The following is a 14853-nucleotide window of genomic DNA, read 5'->3' as shown; positions in this document are numbered from 1 at the left end:
TGCTCACGGGCACCCTATACGGTATTAGGCAGGAGAGCCAGTTTCTCTGGCTCTTCAGTGTAGATTCCATTAAAAACCGGGAGCGATGAACCATCTAAGAAGTCAGTGTGGGTCTATAAAGGAGCACATAACCTTCAGAGCAGTTTTGTTCTATGATGTTATCCTCCTACCTGTTACTTAAAAACAAACAGTATTTACAGCAAAATTGAAATTGGCGTTATTTAATTCAAGTTTTATCAAAAATTATTCATTTGTAACGTGAGACATTACCCCGCTACCCATGAACCATGGACCTTGCTGCCAGTGGGGTGGCTTGCGTGCCTCAGCGATACACATAGTCATACCGTAGGTGCAACCACCATGAAGGAGTGTCTGTTGAAAGGCCTGACGAAGGCATGGTTCCTGTAGAGGGGCAGTAGACTTTTCAGTTGTTGCAAGGGTAACAATCTGTTAGATTGACTGATCTGGTCTTTCAATATCGACCAAAACGGCCTTGCTGGGCTGGTACCGGAAACAGCTGAAAGAAATGGGAACCTACAGTCGTAATTTATCTCGAGGGTATACAGCTCAATTGAAGGTATTAGTCTGGAGTGCAGCCATGTAAGGAAGTGAAATATGGGCGATTGATAATTTGAGCAAAAAGAAAATAGAAGTTTTCAAAACGTTGTGCTACAGAAAAATGTTGAAGATAGGGTTAGCCTATATTGTAACTAAAGAGAAGATACTACATAGAATTGGGGAGACAAGAAATGTGTGGCACAAATTGACCAAAAGAAGGGATGGGTTGGTAGGACACATTCTGAGACATCAAGAGATCACTTGTTTAATATCGGAGGGAAACGTGGGAGGTGAAAACCGTAGAGGGAGGAGAAGAGATGAACATAGTATGCAGATTCTGAAGGAGCAGTTATTCAGAGATGAACAGGGCTCGCACACGTTAGAGTAGCATGGAGAGCCGCTCAGACCAGTCTCTGGACTGAATACCACAACAAGAACGTGAAACAGAGGGATGTTGTAGTTAAAATATAAAAAAGGTACAGATTTATCATATTGCTCTAGGAATCGCAGTTTCCTCAAAAAAAAGGTTAAATTTAAAAAATTTAATAATCTCAAACTTTGCGTCATACGTCGCCGAGCTTATATAAAATATGTTTCTGTAATTACTAAACATCTTTCAAACCTATTAATTATATGAGAAAACTCTTACATTTTATCAAGCTAGAAACGTTTTTTTGGGTACAAAATAATAATAATAACAATAATTATATAGATTTTTTTGTGTTTATGCATTTAAACTGTACTTGCATCAAAAATAACTATTTGGTTATATAAGATCACAGTAGTTACGGGAGCAGCTACTGTTTTTTCACTTATAAAAGGCAATCTATATTTTGTAAAGGCATAAAATACGTTATGGACTATCACTGAACGCTGAAAAATTCTGTTTATGCTAAACAAACAAGAAACAAAGAGAAGTCGTCGACTCCCAGTTCCTACCTCACACATTCAGTTAATTTTCTTTCCCTATCAATACTACCAGTATTACCAGTAATCCAACTATTTAGTACGTCATTTATGTATTGTACCAAAACTGACGAACCGTAGTTTTGGTAGAACTTTGATTATAAGCCGAGGCGGCTACACGACGAAAGCAACGTTGGTCTCGATTCACCGTTGTCACATTTTTTCTGTTGCACGAATCTAAGTAATGCAGGAGTTTAGTGTATTTGTGATATAAGGAGGGAGACTGACATATGGAAGTTTGGATATGTTCGGGGACTGTGCATAGACAGTGGAAATGATTAAGACAACCGCTTGCTGTGAGTGGCAAATACAGGTTCGAGCTCCGGGCTGGCAGTAATTTTCATATGTCCGTATTGATAGTAGATCTATTCCTTACCCAGCTGTTGTCATGGAGTTCATAGTCACCGCATTAATTTCGAACTATTTGGTACAGTTGTGGATATTGAAGGTGATTGCAGAAACCAATTTGTCGCCTAACATCCGACTCTTCGGTTTCTGGTTGGCTTGTAGTTTAAGGCGACTCCAGGCTGACGACTAGCTGCAATCTTTCTAAACGGTTACCCCAGTTGCCTTAATAGATATAGTTTTTTTTTAATTTTGCTGTCCAAAGAGAATATTTGTTGCTCCTGTCTTATTTCCGTGTTTCACGTTTTGTCCATTAGTCTGTACCATTTCACTGCCCTGACAAAATTTCGTCTCACCTGACGTAATTTTATTTCTTTATTTCTTCGCCAGTACCATTGTCTGGCTTCCATATAATACTATCGCAATCACGATTGTTTAAAAATCTTGACTGTAGTTGGTTTTCTGGTCTTATTTGTCGGAGTTCTGTGACTTGCTTCTCATATATGTTCAAATTTGCTAAGTTTTGTTTCTATGTCGCCATCTATTGTTCTGGATATTTCATAACGATACATAGTTAAAGGTTGACCTCTACTCCAATATTTACTTTTGTATATGAGTAGATATTACATTTAATTTTGTTATGTACATTTCTTAAGATAAACAACCCCCTTTGCTAATTGTCTTCTGTCTGTTGCACGAACATAACATCGTCTTCGTATAAAATATTACTTAAAGTATACTCTGGAGAGAGTATCATATAACACTTCAATATTTGTTCCATCTTGCTAAGACTTCACCCAAATAGGTATTAAAAAGAGTTGCATAGAGAAAGGATGGTTGTCTAACTCCTCTGTTTGTCTTTTTTGTCAAAATTTCCCATAGCACGTATCTATTCATCTTGTCAAGTACCTTTTGAAAATCAATGAAGGCGAGGTGAGTTTCTAAATTGGACTTCATTCTTTTCTCTTTGCTTTACTACGAAAATGGTATCCATCGTAGAACAGTCACGTCTAAACCACATTTGTTCTTCCCGATGATAGTATCTGCTGTGCCCTTAAGCCTACTATTAAAACTATCGTAGACATTTAAATAATGAGTATACAAAGTTAGTCATTATAAGAAATATATTAATATTCGTATATAAAGATTTACTTATACACGTAAAACGTTGATCATTGCAGTTCTCATCGTACAATTTTAACACCAAAAAGGCCACGTCACACAATAAAATAACCTACGTAAAAGTTTTACAGTCATTTCTAGTTAAAAATTAAAGATTGCCGCTAAGGGCTGCTTGTGTATACTGAAACAGGTGGTGTGTGTGGCGGTTATACTACGATGTGGACGTGAGCTGTCACGCCATCTAGTGATGGAAATTGGTAACATCTGCTTTACGCGATAGAATGGTTACAGCAGTTTGTATAGCAGATGTGTCTACAACTTTTAAACATTTTATAGTATGGAGACATATTATAATTTAAAAACAGCAAGAAATTATGAAAATTTTTTTAGTAATTTGTTACAGTAAAATACAGTAAGTGATTAAACTGCAATAAGAGTATGGGGAAGAAAACAAAATTTCAGAAAAAACACGAGGATATATTGACATAGATGAAAAATATCTTTTAAGGATCCTTCAGTGAAGGTTTGAAGCCATTGAAAAAATTCTTGTTACGTAACTGTAACTGTTCATTAAGAATAAGGTTATCATTGAGAGAGAACTGTTTGAATATTTCCATTTCCTCAAGAACATCAAGTCTACGACCTTTTTTCACTGTGTGCAGAATATTAATTTCTTTAATGTCCTTAGGTTTGTGGCCTGTGATCTGTAAATGATCAGCGAAAGAAGAATTATGAATGTTAGTTCCTTTTTTCCCCAATAGATGGTCTTTATATCTGACTGAAAAAGCTCGCCCTGTTTGTCCTATATAATATGAAGTACATGTGTCGCAAATAATTTTATAGACTCCTGAATGTAACAAAGGGGAACGTACTGATTTTAAATTATGAAGGAGATTCATTTTCAGCTTATTGTTAGTGGAGAATGTAACATTGCAGCTATATCTGTTTTTAAGGAGGCGTTGGATTCTGTAAGAGACGGACCCTAAGAACGGAATGGGAAAATATTTCGTTTCTGCTGTTCGGTATTGGAGGAACCGACAGTAGTAACTATGTTGTTAGTTTTCTGCTTGAAGATATCATCTACTATAGTGTGTTCGTATCCGTTATTAGCTGCGATAGTTTTAATCAAATTTATCTCAGCATTGAAGTTTTCAACAGATAAGAGCGTCGAAACAGCTCTGTGTATGGAGGAATGAAAAAAGGCATTTTTTGTCAGATTGTGGGTGTGTAGAACTAGCTGGTACGATTTGATATGTGCAAGTTTCTTTTCGGTAAATGTTGAAAGAAATTTTATTGTCGATTAAAGTTAAAGTGAATTCCAGATACTTTAATTGACGGTGTTCATTTTCTAGTTCAACAGTAAAACTGCTAACATTCATAATTCTTCTTTCGCTGATCATTTGCTGATCACAGGCCACAAACCTAAGGACATTAAAGAAATTAATATTCTGCACACAGAGGAAAAAGGTCGTAGGCTTGATGTTCTTGAGGAAATGGAAATATTCAAACAGTTCTCTCTCAATGATAACCTTATTCTTAATGAACAGTTACAGTTACGTAGCAAGAATTTTTTCAATGGCTTCAAACCTTCACTGAAGGATCCTTAAAAGATATTTTTCATCTATGTCAATATATCCCCGTGTTTTTCCTGAAATGTTGTTTTCTTCCCCATACTCTTATTGCAGTTTAATCACTTACTGTATTTTACTGTAACAAATTACTAAAAAAATTTTCATAATTTCTTGCTGTTTTTAAATTATAATATGTCTCCATACTATAAAATGTTTAAAAGTTGTAGACACATCTGCTATACAAACTGCTGTAACCATTCTATCGCGTAAAGCAGATGTTACCAATTTCCATCACTAGATGGCGTGACACCTCACGTCCACATCGTAGTATAACCGCCACACACACCACCTGTTTCAGTATACACAAGCAGCTCTTAGCGGCAATCTTTAATTTTTAACTAGAAATGACTGTAAAACTTTTACGTAGGTTATTTTATTGTGTGACGTGGCCTTTTTGGTGTTAAAATTGTACGATGAGAGCTGCAATGCTCAACGTTTTACGTATGTAAGTACATCTTTATACACGAATATTAATTTATTACTGTCCCCTCCTTCTCCCAGATTTGATTTTCCTCCTTCCCCCCGCCCCCCCCCCCCCCCGCCCCCGAGACCCTGCACCCCATACTTGCCTCTTTACTTCCCACATCCCTCCCTACCCGGTCCTCTTCAGCGCGCCCCCCGCTCATCTCCCCCCTCTCTTCCCCTCCCTCCCTTCTTCCGGTCTCCCTCATCTCCTTGCGCCTGGCAGATCCTCTGTTTTGATCATCGTCAGTGTGCCACATCAGTGTTGTGTTTAGTGCTGTTTCTCCTGTGCGTCAAGAGGTGTGTTTTTAATTGTGTACTGCCTTGAGGTTCGCCGTCAGTGTTTGTTATGTGCTACGCGATCCGTCGATACCTTTTATGCTCCAGTCATACTGTGCCTCGTATTCATTTAATTGTCGCAGTGTGTGGCTTTTTGTGTGTGCTTCTTTTAAACAGTTTTTTATCTCCATTTTACAGTCACTCCGTTTTTTGTCTATTGCCTTCCATGATTTCCCCCCCCCTTTTTTATCTATGTTCACCATATTCTCTCCTTTGCTATTTTTAAATGTCTTCTATTGTTTGTTCTATGTCTTTCGGCTGAAGAGCAGCGCATATGCTGCTGCCAGCCCGCCTCGATGGGGAATTGAAATACAGTACAGAAAAAAAAGATTATGACTGTCCTGTATTTTTCTTATTAATGACTAACTTTGTATCCCACTTATTTAGGTAATATAAATTCTGATGAAGACTCCCTTAGTTTAGGAGTTGAACCATGGTCAATTCGATTATAAAATCCATTGCAACCAGTGGGCTGTCTTTACTACAAAACATATCTTCACGGTTGCTGCAGCCGGCCGAAGTGGCCGTGCGGTTAAAGGCGCTGCAGTCTGGAACCGCAAGACCGCTACGGTCGCAGGTTCGAATCCTGCCTCGGGCATGGATGTTTGTGATGTCCTTAGGTTAGTTAGGTTTAACTAGTTCTAAGTTCTAGGGGACTAATGACCTCAGCAGTTGAGTCCCATAGTGCTCAGAGCCATTTGAACGGTTGCTGTACACAGCTATGTTTAAAGTTGTAACTATCGTAGACGCTTATTTTAATCGTACTTTGTCGGAAGAGGTTGGAAATCAGCCACAAAGATTTTTGGAAAGTAGACGCAGATCCGGGGTTCATTTCTATGTGTCGAAGAGGAGATCACAGTTTGTTACAGTCTCTCCTCATCGCTATTACAAATCTAGTTATTCGTTACCACCACTTTTAATCTGCGATAATAATGATAATAATAATAACACATCGTAGGCATCTACGGCAAGTTAAAAGTGGTGGTAACTGCATGCTAAATATGGGGGGGGGGGCTGTAAATAATTAAGTAATAATAAACAATAAAATAAATAACGCAGTCACATTCTTTGGAGAAAACATCTAACACAAATACAACCAGAAAAATGGAAATGGCATTATACATGCAAATTACATGTGCAGTAAGGATACCTTGTCTATTAACACAAAGTTAAAGTATTACATTATAGTGATTAAAATCAGGTGTCTTTATCCCTCAGAAGTCTGCTCTTTAAACACAGTCAAATGTCTAAATAGTGATTTAGAGAAAAAAAGAAGAATAAATCGAACAACTGTGGGACTAAAGTAGGAGAATTAGATATGGAAATTGAAAGGCAACAAGGAAGCGTGTAAAAAACTCAGTTTATAACAAAATGAACAGGAAAGTGGAGAATTAAATTTCAAAGTCTCTTAAAAAGTCTGGTTAAAAAGAGGTTAACAAAAAATGTTCAAATTCGATGACAAAAGTTCCAAATTTCATGATTTATAGAAGTTAAGGAACATCAACAGCTGTTGGGGAAAACCGACAAAGACATAAAAGACAATGTTGAACTCAGAAATAATGTTCAAAAAGTCAATGGTTTCCAGAAAAAAAATGAGAGAAGAGACGTGAGGCATGGACAGAAAGAAGAAGAAAACAGCAGAGAACAAGATGTACTGGGAAGCTGAGAACAAAGGAAAAGAATACGACATCATAAATCAGCTGTTTTACATGGTCCTGAAGTGTCCAGAGTCGAATTATAATACTGATGTAAGAAAGACTCGAAGACAAAAAACGAGGCACCACGAAGAAGTTATCCGAATATAACGAAAATCTGTATATGTGATGTTCATGTACAGACGAACAAATGATAACAATTTTATAAAGAAATGGATGATTTATTCAAGAGAAAAAGCTTCACAAACTGAGCAAGTCAACAATGCGTTGGCCCATTTCTGGGCCTTGTGGAAATAATTATACAGCTTGTCACTGATTTATAAAGTTGTTGAATGTCCTCTTGAGGATATCGTGCCAAATTCTGTCCAATTGCGCGCTATGTTGTGAAAATCCCGAGATGGTTGGAGGGTCCCACCCATACTACTCCAAACACCCTCAATTGGGGGAACTTGCTGGCCAAAGTAGCACGAAGACAAATAGCAGAAATAATGATCGAGACTTTATAGACTTTATAAATGTTGTAAGGTACAAGTAGAATCTATATCCATGTGCGAGCAGGCAATATCTTGCTGAAATGTAAGCCCAGTCCTCGGGGCTCAGTAGGAAGCGACACTTATCACTGAAGACAATTCTACTCCAGTCAGATTCCAGGCCGAATTCGTACCTGGAGACGTCCCGGCCATCAGTGGGATACCAGTCTGAATGTCGACCACCATTCGGCCTGTCAACCAGGAGTGATCGTCAGGGGTGCCATTTCTTTTGACAGCAGAACTCCTTCGGTTGTCATCCGCGGCACCCTTACAGCGCAGTGGTACGTTGATGACATTCTACGAACCGTTCTGTTGCCCTTCATGGGAAGCCATCTTGGGCTCACATTTCAGCAAGATATGCAGGCCTATACACGGCTAGAGTTTCTACTACTAGTCTTAGTGTTTGGCAAACACTTGTATGACCAGAAAGCTCACTCGATTGCTCCTCAATTGAGAAGAGAGTTTGAAATTTTATGGGTAGGGCCTTCCAGTCATCTGGGTACTTTGACGATATAGCGCGCCAGGTGGACAGAATTTGGCACGATATTCCTCAGCAGGACATCAAATAACTCTGTTAATAAATGCCAAGCCGTATAACTGCTTGCATAAGGGCCAGAGGTAGAGCAACGTGTTGTTGACTTGCTCTATTTGTGAAGTTCTTTCTCTTGAATTAATCGTTCAATGTTTATGAAATGTTAAACATTTGTTTGTTTGCACATGTACATCAGATCTACTGATTTCCGTCCCATTCCGATAATTCCTTCCAGTTTCGTCTTTTCTTTTTGTCTAATTTTTTTTACGCCAGTGGGTACTCTGCTTTAACTTTACATAATACACAAGAAATTCCATTTCAAGGAACTATAGAGTATGAAAAGCATTTGTTAAAAGGATTTTGGAATCACATGTGTCATGCAGTTGATTTAAGAATTCTGACAGCAACAAACTCCACCTCCAAACTCCTTGGATCCGCATGTTAACTGAAAGTTTGTGATGCTACAATTAGTGTCGTAGCCAGATACAAAAGAGATAAGTCATTGCAGCGAACCATACAGTGTGAATATCATGAGAGATATTTTATGTCGACACCCGGTACACACAAACTTTGTAGGACAAATCAGTACCAATGAGCAAGGTTATACTAGTATTAAACGCCAAAAATTAAGCAAAAAGAGTTTCAAATCAAATTCAAACTTCAGAAAAGCGAGGTAGGAGTTCTATTCGCCGATTAGTATGAGGAGAGCTTCGAAGACGAGATACGAACGGCTAATCAACCATCCAAGTTGGGTATATTAAGCTACTGCTTAATGGAAGTTCAAGGACAGGACAGATAGAAAATGACGAAATTGTGTTTATTTTGCGATTTCAGTATAGCAGGAAGGATGCGCGATTAATTGTGTAAGTGGTTTGGGATATACACAGCACAAAATTTAGTGTACATGGCTGACACCTTATGCAGCATGGACGGCTCCAAATTGGCCGGCCAACGAGTCGAAATGACGATCGATAACAAATACATTCTTCCGTTCTGATTCGATTCTGTGTTGGATTTCATCAATCGTAGTGGCTGACGAATGGTGGCGTGCCAGTCTGTCCGCAACCCATAACTAGATGTTTTCAGTGGACGACATACATGGAGAAAGTGCTAGTCAGAACAAACCTCTGTACCAAGGAATGTCGCGATACCACGGACAACTTGTTGAAAAACAACGTCACTGTAGCCTCAAATATTGGCTACAACTACTTGTCTTGAAACTTAGAAATGTGATGGCTCTTGAATAAATCGTCCAATGTTTATGAAATCTTAAACATTTGTTTGTTTGCACATGTACATCAGATCTACTGATTTCCGTCCCATTCTGATAATTCCTTGCTGTAGGAACTAGCGGTTAATATGTTGTACACCCGGTCGCCATCTATATCATTAAGTCAGCGGCTGGGCCAGCGTTTTGAGGACGAATGTAATCTGGCAACGTTCGTTTTCATTGGTTCCGCACACGGATGTATTCATCAATAAGTTCAAGCAAAAACCGGGACTCGTATCAAAAGACGTCGTGGAACCACTCAGCTGTCCAGTGTTGACGTTGAGCGCACCTCTGCTGGAGCGCCTCTCTCTGCTGCTGCGTCAAAAAAATCTGCAAGAATAGTCGCCACGCTGAGCAATCTCCTTCTCCTTTCTGACATCTGTCTTGCTGCAAACAAGCTCAGTTTCTTCCTCAAGACAGTGGCAGTAGTACCCTGCACAGCCGAGCAAAAAATGTATGTCCTCTCGAGCGCTATTCGCGTGGGATCATTGAGCTTACGCATCGCATTGAGTATGGCCCTCTTGGAGCTATCGGTTTCGTAGTCGCGTAGCAGTCGTGCGATCCTTACCATCGCGAGCAGCAGCGCTGCGGATTAACAAAAGCAGATGTCTTATTAAGCTGATACCCTGCCGCAGTCTCATTCCGACACCTCCTGATCTCACGATGGATAAAACCACCTTCTAAAAAACAACCAACACTCAAATGCTGTTTCTGAATGCCAAATCTTCTGTGTAATCTTTCGTTGTATGCAAAATGTTATAGCGTTATTGTACGGGGTGATTATAAAGTTCCACTTTCAAAACACTGTAAGAAAACGACCGCTACTCAAAATGACGTCAAATTTTAACAGAATGTTATCGACGAACGGGAAACCGTTATGGAAATAAAAAAAGATTTACGAACATTTTCCCAAGTACATAGCACTTTAGCGTCATAACGTCAATGGGTTCAGCTACTAATGACAGATGAATCGCAATAGGATGGTTATTGTACGAGTTCCGCATTACAACAACCGTACTGTGCAACGTGCATGATCATACACGTTGCACATTCAGCAGTTGTGGTACTTTTAGTTAAGTGAGCCCATCCATCATGGCAAGGAAGCACAATATCGGATGGGAAAAGTCGGTTTATAATTTTCCTGAGGCCAAAAAACGCATAAAAAGAAAAACTACATCGTTTTTTAATTGTCCTGGGGCCAAAAACCGCATAGAAGGTAAAAAAACATTAGTTTCTAAGTTTAGTGAGACTGGCGCAAGACATGTTCAATCTGCTGTCCATCGCTTTCTGCCACAAGTTGAAATCGAGAAACAGCGTGTTCCACAACACATCGGAGTGTGCGTGCCTTCAGCTCAGATACGTTTGTAATTGGAGCGCTAAACACAACAACTTTCAGATAACCGCACAGCCAGAAGTCACACGGATCAAGATCTGGTCATGTGGACGGCCAGGATGAAGGGAAACGACGGCTGACATTTCTAGCATTTCTGAAACGCTGTAAAATTTCTGAAATGCCTCTGCAGCAGCCGATTAACTGGCTGTGCAGTGCGCAGAGGAGAGCCAACTTGCAAAAAATTATCCCACCCACACATCCACGCTGTCGAAGTGCTGGAATGACAGTGGTGCGCAAAAACCTCTCATAGCAATGGCGGTACAAGTAATAGGATCCGCAGGACACATGTCTTCGAAATAATGTGGCTCTAAGATAAACGATGCCGTCAGCCCGCACCAGCACAGTTACCTATGCAGAATAAAGCCGTACCGGTTCATGTGTGAGCGGATTTTCCGTATTTTGCAATTCTGCTTATTGACATGTCCTTGGAGGTGGAAATGGCCCTCATCTGTGCACGGAATGATCCATGACCATTCATTGTTCAAGAAATTCCACAGCGGACATTTGTCTCGCTTTCGGGTCAGCCGAAAGCATCTTCTGGGCATGGGTGATTTTGTATGGAGAGCAATGAAGGATGTTTCTCAGGATTTTACGCACGGTGCTCACAGCTATCTGCAACGTCCGGACAATAACCGCGTGCACTGCATGTTTCGCACTCCACCGCTCGACCCCATCCGCAATGCTGTGGACACATCTTCTACTGACGTCGGATCAATTGCTTTCCTCTCTCTGACACACCGCATCTCTAAAGCATCTGTATTTCCGAATTTCGTAAACATTTTCTCCAGATCCTTTGCAGACATCGGACCAACGTCTTTTTTCGTATCCCTGACCGTCCAGAACTTCTGCAGAGCTGCTGGCGCACCGTCACCCTTTTTGTAAAAGAGCTTTAGCAGCAGCGAACGATCCTGCATTGAGGCAGTCATACTGAACGTTTCAGACGCAAACTCACAATAGCCAAGTACCGCTCGTGTTTTATTTAGCACATTCTGCACCAAATAGTGGTGAAATTTATGTAAAATGTTTTTTATATCCATAACTTTTCCACGTGTTGGTTATTATTGCGCTTAAATTTTACTCGCTTTTTAGCAATGGTTTGTATCTTACAGCGTTTTGAAGCTGCTTAATTCTGTTTGCCTGTTTACAGAAATGTTTATGTGACTTGGCGCGCGTGGGCTGTCACTGCCTAATGGGCCTGTCATGAACAAGGGATGACTCGACCCGACAAATTGGTGGCTGCTCAAATTTATAGGCCGACACGGTACCTGAATCGTACTGACCTAGTATTTGCACTACGTGCTGCAATGATGGATCTGGGTGTTTCTAAATCTGTTCTCTAAGTCTGATATCAGTTACATTGTACACGATTGCATCACATAACGTAACATCTGAATACAAATCACAAGCACATTCGAATTCGCATTTCCCTACAAATCTGTTATCCACTCGTGAAAAGTTTGTTCTGACCGTTCCTTGAAATTAAGGAATTGGTGTAGTGTGCATTGTGTATGGAACTGGGGACCTACAAACGATGGAGAGGCTTCGTCCCTGCTGTAGCCATCAGTGGTTCACAACCCCACAATAGGCTACAGCAGTCCACTCACCCCACTACCACCCCACAGTGAACCCAGGGTTATTTTGCGGTTCAGCCCCACAAGAATTGGTACCTAGCTGCTACCACATTCACTTGCTGGTCATAACAGTTAGTTAGCGAATATACAACCTGATCATGGAAATTTCACTCAGAGTTGCGTTAGTAAACAATTTCTGAATGAGGTGAAACACTGCACTTCCTTCTGTTGACCACAAGTGATGCAGTTTCATGGTACCTGATATGTTATGAGCAATTACGTGGGCATCATACTACTGAAACTACTCTAGTCATTCCACTTATTGTTTATTAAACTGGCGAAAAGGTGATATGGCACCGGGAGCTACAGCAAGCGTATTTTGCGCTGTATAACTGGCTTGAGCGGTGAGTAGCTGCTTATCGTGTTTAGCAGCGATGCAATTTTTTGCGTCTGAAACTGAAACGTCTGTGATCGCTGCGTTGCATCTATCGCTTGCAGCTGTGGCGCCTCAGCAGGTGGTAGGAGAGGTGGGTTGTTCGTGTTGGAAGAGATAAAGAACAGACAAGGCAAGCAAGTAAAATTAGCACGCAACCAACGAAAATTTCTGCAACACCCACCTGAAAACACTGAATAACGAAAATATTATAAGAGACTCTGTTAAAGCGAGTAAACACTCCCCTGCAAAGAAAAAGACGCAGTAGAATTAAGGTGCCAGCAAAACAGGAAAGAAATTTCGTGGCCGCCAGGCACTGGGTTCTTGTTATAACTCGTCGCCAATGTTGAATCGTTCCTAGTTCTCAAAGATGTGATGTCTAGGAAACCTTATTTTCTAGACAACAATTCAAGCAAATCGTATTAATGAGTTTTAAGTAGATGACAGTACTTAACTCTGTGTTAAACAGATGTGTCGCAGGCAAAGGGCGACAGACAAAATAAACAATGATCTTCAGTATACACAATTCCTAAGACGCTGGTCTTGAAGTGCCTAATCTTGATGCTGCTGTAGAATTGGGCAGCGATCAGTCGGCGCGGCGCTTATGTCCTCTTCGCATAGAGGCTGCTGCCATCGCTTTGTCGTCCTGGAGAGGTGTCAGTCGGTCTGCAATTGGCTGACGACTTCTTCACAGCCCTCTTTGCTCTGTGATTCCCACTAGTGTGCCGGCACTTGATTTTACGGGATAACAGGCCTCACGAGGGCTGAGTGCATCCCGCGTGCCAACAGCGCTCGAAGACACGGACGGTGACCCATCCAAATGCTAATCAATGTCGACAGCGCTCAACCTCAACCTCGGTGATCTGAGGGGGATTCGGTGTTAGCACTGCGGCAAGGCCATTGGCAATGTGTGCACCAGGAGTATGCAATGAAGTACAACTTTTATCAACCCAAATTCTTGTTTGTACCGAGTAGAGCCTTCTTCACTTAAAACTTCCGGGCTGATACGCAGTGGTCGAAGTATAAATCTCTCCCCTGACGCTTTGTCTCTGACTGCGGGAGACACCCTCGGAAGTACAGCGGCGAAGGGGAGAGTTTTATACTTCGACCACGGCCTATCAGCCCGGAAGTTTTAAGTGAAGACAATACCGGCCGTGAAACCTTACATTGCACGAGTAGAGCTTTATTAGACGGGGTCGTATTGAAAGTAGTGCACCCCAACTTTTGTCCGACATTTTAACTGACATCCCCAACCAGTTACAGGAGGGCCTGAAGTTTAATATGGCCTCCGAACCACGACGTTAGTCGGGTTTTTACACGTTAACAAATGATTGTATAATATCACTTAAATTAAATCTTGGGAACTTGCGACTGTAATAATCTCTGTCGCAGCGATCGTAATTAATTCCAAAATCAATGTCCGTCAGCTTTCTTTTTTTCCTTCGCTACTTAACGATATAGACTGCATCCGTAGCCAAATGGTCTGATTTTTAGACATTGATCACGACATATGAAATTTTATTTGAAATATGAACACGGGCACAGCGACAAAGACCCACATAAGGGTTGTGGAAGATAAAATATATGACTACAGTTTTTCACTGCGACGGTAGCGGGAAAACGTTTTTAACTACGTTTAATACTTCATTTTTCTGTTCTTGAAACGGCTGTAACTTTTGTCATGTGTTTCACTACTAGGCAGCTTTAAAATGCGCAAGAGATCGAAGTTAGCTAGTAGTGCACACGCATGAAATAAAGTGTTTACATCAAAAACAGAAACACCCAATGCAGGACAGTGGCTTCTCTCAATAGTCTTCGGTGAAACAAGAAGCATGGGTGTCAACAAGAAAATTCCACTATTAACAGCACTGGAGACAGCGGACAAGCGGAATGAGTACACTGAAAGCCGCTGCGAGGGGCAGCAGTCATATGATATATGTGGCAGAAGAAGAAATAGGAGTTCCTATGGAAGATACAGAAGACGCTGTACTATAGTCAGAGTTTAAAAAATTTTAGGAAGACTTGTGATTAAATGATTCGGAATGG

The sequence above is a fragment of the Schistocerca serialis genome, chromosome 9 (genome assembly GCF_023864345.2).
Source record: "Schistocerca serialis cubense isolate TAMUIC-IGC-003099 chromosome 9, iqSchSeri2.2, whole genome shotgun sequence".
Lineage (NCBI taxonomy): Eukaryota > Metazoa > Arthropoda > Insecta > Orthoptera > Acrididae > Schistocerca > Schistocerca serialis.
The sequence above is the reverse complement of the archived record's forward strand: the minus strand, read 5'-3'. Positions refer to the sequence as shown.